Source organism: Pelodiscus sinensis, chromosome 24 (genome assembly GCF_049634645.1).
Source record: "Pelodiscus sinensis isolate JC-2024 chromosome 24, ASM4963464v1, whole genome shotgun sequence".
In the NCBI taxonomy this organism is placed as follows: Eukaryota; Metazoa; Chordata; order Testudines; family Trionychidae; genus Pelodiscus; species Pelodiscus sinensis.
In genome coordinates this window covers 24,434,254-24,440,800 of record NC_134734.1, presented here as the reverse complement: position 1 = coordinate 24,440,800, position 6,547 = coordinate 24,434,254, and the positions used below count along the sequence as shown (strand labels likewise).

General features: G+C 50.4%; 1 long non-coding RNA gene across 1 annotated transcript; it reads left to right on the top strand.

The window, feature by feature from the left end:
- The first annotated feature begins 1,962 nt into the window (after positions 1-1,962).
- Positions 1,963-4,843, top strand: LOC142819599 (uncharacterized). The gene is made up of 2 exons (XR_012897476.1): positions 1,963-2,059; positions 3,759-4,843. It is a non-coding gene; the product is annotated as an uncharacterized LOC142819599 (long non-coding RNA).
- The last annotated feature ends 1,704 nt before the right edge of the window (positions 4,844-6,547 follow it).

The window sequence follows — 6,547 nt, the reverse complement described above, 5'->3', positions numbered from 1 at the left end:
ATTTTCTCAGGATTCCGTTCCCAGTAAGTGTGAGACTTACCCGTTCCGCAGGGAGATCAAATCAAGGGAAGTGGTTGGAAGAGGCTTGAGTGGCCATCCCTTTTATACGGTTCTTCCGACATCCTGGAAGAGTAATACATTCCCATTTCCTTGCTTATTTACATACCAAATCCTGTGGCACCTTTTCTTCCTCAATCCTATTGTTTTGTTCACTGCTTATGATTATCAGTAACAACCAGCCTTGTATCTTCTGCCACGTGTTCCACCCACATCACAGCCCACATATGTATTCATTTTACCATCTATCTACGCCAGATCAACGTCTGCCCTCATTCCACTGATCTGATTTGCAATCCATTGGGAAGTAAGCCAGCTCCATTGGGAAGAGTCCGGTTTGGAGGGTTTTGTGCCTGAAGGGAACTCAGAGATGGATCAAAAGCACAATATGCCATCCTGGGCAGATTCTGTTTTGGCCTTTGAAATCCAGGTGGGGAGAAAATGGAGATTCCCTTCAGTTACTAGAAGGATACTTAGCATCTCTGACCTCTTCATTCTCTTACCAATACAACACCCGTAACACACCACTGACATTGGCTCAGTGACTCCAGCGGTCTTGGCATCAGATCCTAAGGGCAGCTATCCACTCACTGAACTACATTTCTGCACTGAGCCCAGCTCCCTAGCAAGTGGGGGAAGGGAAGACGGGAATGTTCTGTGAAGTCCCCTCTGGACCTAACTGTGCAGATGGAGGTTTTGGGGATCGTCAGAGGGACCAGCCCTAGCTGCTTCACTCTTCTTCACCTCCCCTAGTGTCCCCGGGCTAAATGCAAGGAGCTGTGGGATAGAAAGGACTATCATGGGCTTTGTATCTAGCCATGCCTCCTCTACACGCACACTGCATTCGGAACAAAAGACATTTCCTACAAGCACCTTGAGAAGAGACCAGCCAGACGGGTCCTGACCAAGGGTCTGTCTAGCCTAGTGTCCTCTCTTGCAACAGTGGCCACTGCACGGGTACCCCAGCAAGAAAACTAGGCCAGTGTTATTCCTCCAGTGGCCCATCTCTTGTGGCCCATCTGACAGCGAGTGGGGACTGTCGGCCGTGGTGGAGTTTCCTGAGTACGTCACTTGAGATACATTCTGTGAAAGGACTGTGGCATCAACAAAGGAGTTGAACTAACGGACTCCAGCTGTGCACCCTGGGTCTGGTTCTGCCTTGCGCAGGCTGTGGGATGAGGTGACCTCCTGAAGTCTCTTCCCACCCTTTCCTGCTTTCTAGGAATCCACAATCTCACCCATGGGCACCATGAAAAAGAGGCAAAGCTCATTTTTAATTGCAATAAATTACAGCAGAGGGCTCTTCTACTCGTATTTCCTTGTCTTGTGTACTAATCAGTATTAGTAAGACCTTCTATCCGAATGTAAGCTTGTACCGATTTCCCTAGAGTGTCTTGTACAGCCTGTTCTGAACTTTGATATTGAGGTGAGCTGATGTATCGCCAGGAAGACCTTTGTGCGGCCCCATGGCTCTACGTACCCATATGGGAACCGCGGCCTTTTCCAGAGAATAGAAATAAGCAGCTCTGCTGCCAGGGGGTGAATTTTACCCTCTTTCCACTAACTGCAAAGTGGGAGACGTTTACAGGGAACAAGTGTGCCTGAAAGGAGAATTGTTCATTTTTCCAGCTCCTCGAGCTTCAGACACATTCTACAACTGTGTGGATTCCAAAATGGGGTTTCTCCTCATATTCTGTTGTGACCTGCCACGTCATTAAAATCAGAAACAGGGCAGAAATTGCCAAGACGAAAACACATGTGGGCCATGATGTGGGTGTAAAAGGTGGCACCAGATGCAAGGCTGGTAGTTACTGATAACGAGAAGCAGTGAACAAATCCATAGGCTTGAGGAAGTAAAAAGTTTCATATAATTTGTTTTGCAAACATGTAAAGCACAAAGAATGTATTACGTCCTCCAGGATGTGGGAAGAACAGTATAAAAGGGACGGCCGCTCAAGCCTCTTCCAACCTCTTCTCGTGATTCGATCTCCCTACTGAACAGGTAAGTCTCTCGCTTATTCACTCTGAACGGAACCCTGCAAAACTCATTTGCGATTTTGATAATCAGCAGGGGAATATCGAGGAGACTGGGGATTCCCCCTTGAATAAATAATTTCAAGGTGAATATATTAAATTATAGGAATTGATTTAGGCTAACTTTAGGAGTTAAGGGTGTGATTTTCAAGATGAAAGAGGTATATGGGAAACCTGATTCTCATTAACTTTAAGTTGGGAATGCAATCTATTAAGAGACTTTAACATCCTTTAAGAACTTTAAAAAAGAGTATTCAGCATTAAAAACATAATTTTAGACACAAAACCGTAATATGTCTTCCCTGTGGGTACAGCCGACAGACTCTAGTTGTAGTCCTTGTTGTTTCTGTGGTGGGATTGAACCTGGGACCTTTGGGACTAAGCTGTGAGCCAGGAGCTACAGATCAGCTGGCACTTAACTAAGCTGTGGAGCAGAGTTCACGCTCCCCAGTGTCCTCAGTGCTTGAGGGTTCCATAAACAAAAGACAGGACTATGCAGCACTTTAAAGACTAACAAGATGGTTTATTAGGTGATGAGCTTTCGTGGGCCAGAGCCACTTCCTCAGATCAAATAGCGGAAGAAAATTGGCACAACCATATATCCCAAAGGGATACAATGAAAAAAAGGGAACACGTGGAAAATTGACAAATCAGATTTTAGATGGGGGAAGGGGTGAGGATTGATGGGGGGAGGTCAGTGTCTATGAGATAATGATATTGGGGTGATAACTGGGGAAGCTGTCTTTGGAATGGCTGTGAGCCAGGAGCTACAGATCGCATGGTACATAGCTAAGCTGCGGAGGAGAGTTCCAACTCCCTACTGGCCGCAGGGCTATATATCTGAGTACTGCCCCGTCCTTGGCCCATCTTGGCGCACTAGGGCTGTGCCCCGTTCTTTCTTCAGAAAGAGGCGTAGCGTGTTCCCAGGCCATTTCTAAGTGGAATGGATTGCTCCTCTTGCTGCCCATTGATAACTGAGGGTATGTCTACACTACCCCGCTAGTTCAAACTAGCAGGGTAATGTCGGCATACCGCACTTGCAAATGAAGCCCGGGATTTGAATTTCCCGGGCTTCATTTGCATCAGCGGGGAGCCGCCATTTTTAAAACCCCGCTGGTTCGTACCCCGTGCAGTGCGGCTACATGGGGCTCGAACTAGGTAGTTCGAACTAGGATTCCTATTCCGAACCACCGGTACACCTCGTGGAACCCGGTAGTTTGGAATAGGAATCCTAGTCTGAACTACCTAGATCAAGCCCCGTGTAGCCGCGCTGCACGGGGTTCGAACGAGCGGGGATTTAAAAATGGCGGCTCCCCGCTCATGCAAATGAAGCCCGGGAAATTCAAATTCCGGGCTTCATTTGCAAGTGTGGTATGCCAACATTACCCTCCTAGTTTGAACTAGCAGGGTAGTGTAATCGTACCCAGGGATACAAACAGAAATGCCAGATGGGGCCAAGACCAGGTACAGCCGGGCCCCTAGTTTGCATTTCAGACCCAGCGACAGTAAACAGGGCACCAATGAAGCCGTCAGAAAAAAAAGTTTTGAATCATCATTTTCTCCACTGTCCAGCCACCCACCCAGGTTCCATAGCACGAGAGCTGAGCTCTGTGTCTCTGCTTCCACCGGCAGCTTGCCGCTTGCTCACTCCCTGCTTTCTCTTTCAGGTGAACTCCACTGCACCAAAATGTCCACTGCAAGGCTCTGGCTGAACAATCTAAACTCCGAAGATTCAGAGCAAGACCAAGAGAGCAAAACAAAGGATCCGCCAAAGGATTGTCCTAAAGGCTGCAAGTGCCCTAAGTGTTGCAAGTGCCCTCCAATCAAGCCTTGTAAGCCCTACCCATGCTGCCCGCGGCCCTGTCCACGGCCATGCCCTCCGTGCTGGCCCTGCCCGCGGCCCTGCCCACCCAGGTGTCCACCGATCTGCCCACAGCCGTGTGTGAATGTCTGCAACGAGCCGTGTGTCACACGCTGCGGGGACTCCACTGCCGTGGTCTATGCTCCCCCGGTCCAAGTGCTATTCCCAGGCCCAATTCTTGCTACTTGCCCTCAGGATAGCGTGGTGGGCTCCTCGCTCCCAGCTGGAATGTTTGGCCCACAGCCTTCTGGGGGCTTCTTGGGAGCTGGGAGCTCGGTGGGTTCCGGGGGCTATTTGGGAGCTGGGGGCTATTTGGGAGCTGGGGGCTGTGTTGGTGGCGGGGGCTCATCCTTTGGCACTGTATGTTGCAACTCCTGCCGCTATGGGAGTTGCTGGCCATGTTAAACCCAAGAGGAGTCACCACGGAAGACGACGCTGCCAGGAAATGACAAACGAGCTGCTGATTCCCGGCTGAGCTGATGAGATGAAGCAGTGTTAGGCCCTCGGCTCCTGCTGAAGTCAGTGGAGCTGTGACAGCCCAGCACCTCTTCACCATCGCACATGCCTGTCTCCCTCTCTCGCCTTCGGCTTTCTCTTCGGTTCCTGACCTCATGGCTTCTCACCTCTTTTGTTTGGTCTCCATGTCTGGTGCTTCGGGGTGTTGGATGCTGGTGGGGAGAACAGCAGAACCATAGACGTGTGTCAATTCCCATCGGATTGTCTGAGTAACTGTACAACAGCCCCACCAAAAGCCAAATGTCTTGTGTCACATGTAACCCCTAGAAATTGTCAACTGTTGTACCCCTCAGTGAAACTGTAACCGTGCTACTGTCCTGACTTCTGCACGTGTGCTCTGCTTTTCCTCTTACATTAAAATTGTCTTGCATCATATTATTGGACTTGTGGTTTTTCACCCCCTTCCGTTCTCTGCTGACAAACCACTGTGGGAAATCCCAGATGGTGGGGAGGACACGTGCCTGGTGTCTCCTCGCTGAGACCCTGAGGTGAGATGCTGATCAGGTCTCCTAAGACTTTGGTGCGCAACCTTTTTAGGCTCTTCTGCCCCTTTCATAAAACTGATCTGTCTTGTCTGCCCCTGAGTTTCACCCCTTTCCCACGACTCGCTGCCCCCATCAGACAGAGATACAGACCTGTCCCAGCGCACTGTTGTTCTGAGGTTGCTGGGTGTCTCGCTGTTACGTAGAATTATAAAATACACCAGCTGGGATGGAAAGGTTGTACTTACATGTCAGTGTCTGGCTGCCACATCAGTGTTAATCTGTGTGGATTAGAGAATGTATTGACGTGTAATTGGCGCTCACTGCCCCGGGACTCTCATGGGCCTGGCTCTGTGGCTCAGGCGAGCTGCGCTTTGGAAGCCTTGTTCACAGGCCGCGTCTCTGGGGTTTGCTCCCTCTAAAGAGCTCCAGGAGAGGCAGGATTTTGATCTGCTCTTTAAGGCGTAAGGGCCAGATTCTCAGAGGTGCAAGTCAGCACGGTCCCACCTGACTGGCGCTGCTACTGGGACCAACACCAGGAGTCTGCAGCTGTATCAACAGCCTGCTGTCACCGCTCCTAAGCTGTGCAAGGACGGTCTGTGTACTTCAAGCATGTGACTGAACGGATTCAGCAGTGCCCCGGAGACTACCTCAGTTTCCCATCGCTTTCCATTAGATCTGAACTTTCCCCTCCCCATTTCAATCCATGAATTCCCTCTGGTACATGAAGGGAGGGTGATGTAGACCGCCTGGTTAGGCTGTGACCCTAGGCCAAGCAAAGGCCAAGCTTTCCAACCTGACTTGGGATCTCTCTCTCTTCTCCAGCCACCAATTCGTGAAAAGAGTTAGTAACACTTCCTGCCTCTTGAGGGGCATTCCTCTGTAGATATCAGTGTTTCTTCCCAGCTGCAATTCCCCATGACGCAGCCAATGCTGACCAAGGAGAATTCCAACATCCAGAAGTCAGCCCTGCGAGCTCCACGGGAGACTGCATGCATTGTTTAATTCTTCCTTTACCTCTGTTTAGAAAAGGGTGGGGAATGGGGCCCCGAGGGCCTGATGCTGTCTCTGGTTCACCTGGATCCCGCTCCCAGACCTTACGGTTCCACCCCAGCAATGGGGAAACCGCACTGGCAGTGAGCCCCTCCCATCACTTACCCCATAGGGCTAGGCTTTGGTGGGGAGGGAATTGTGGGGAGAGTCTTTCTCCTGGTCATTCCTTGGCCACCTCAGGGAAGGTTTTGGTTTTGCTTTTCACATGTGCGTAACCCCCGACAGATTCTTCGCCGGGTCACCAGCCCCCAAACCAAGAAAGGTTCCTCACCCCTGGGATAGAAGAAACCCAACTTGGAGTGTTAAAATAAGACAGCAATTGGGGGGGGGGTTCCAAAAAGTGGAGATGGGTTGCTCTCTCGCTATGGGCAAAGTCTTCCTTTGCTGAATGTGTTGTGCTATATCGAGGATGGAGGTGCAAGACTGATCCGAGACTATAAAAATAACGTGTCTCTTCGAACCAGGGAGACGTGGGGCATGTGATCGAGGCCCATACAGTCCTGCCTGGTGGGGAGACAGTGAATGGGAGGTGTCAATTGCTCCT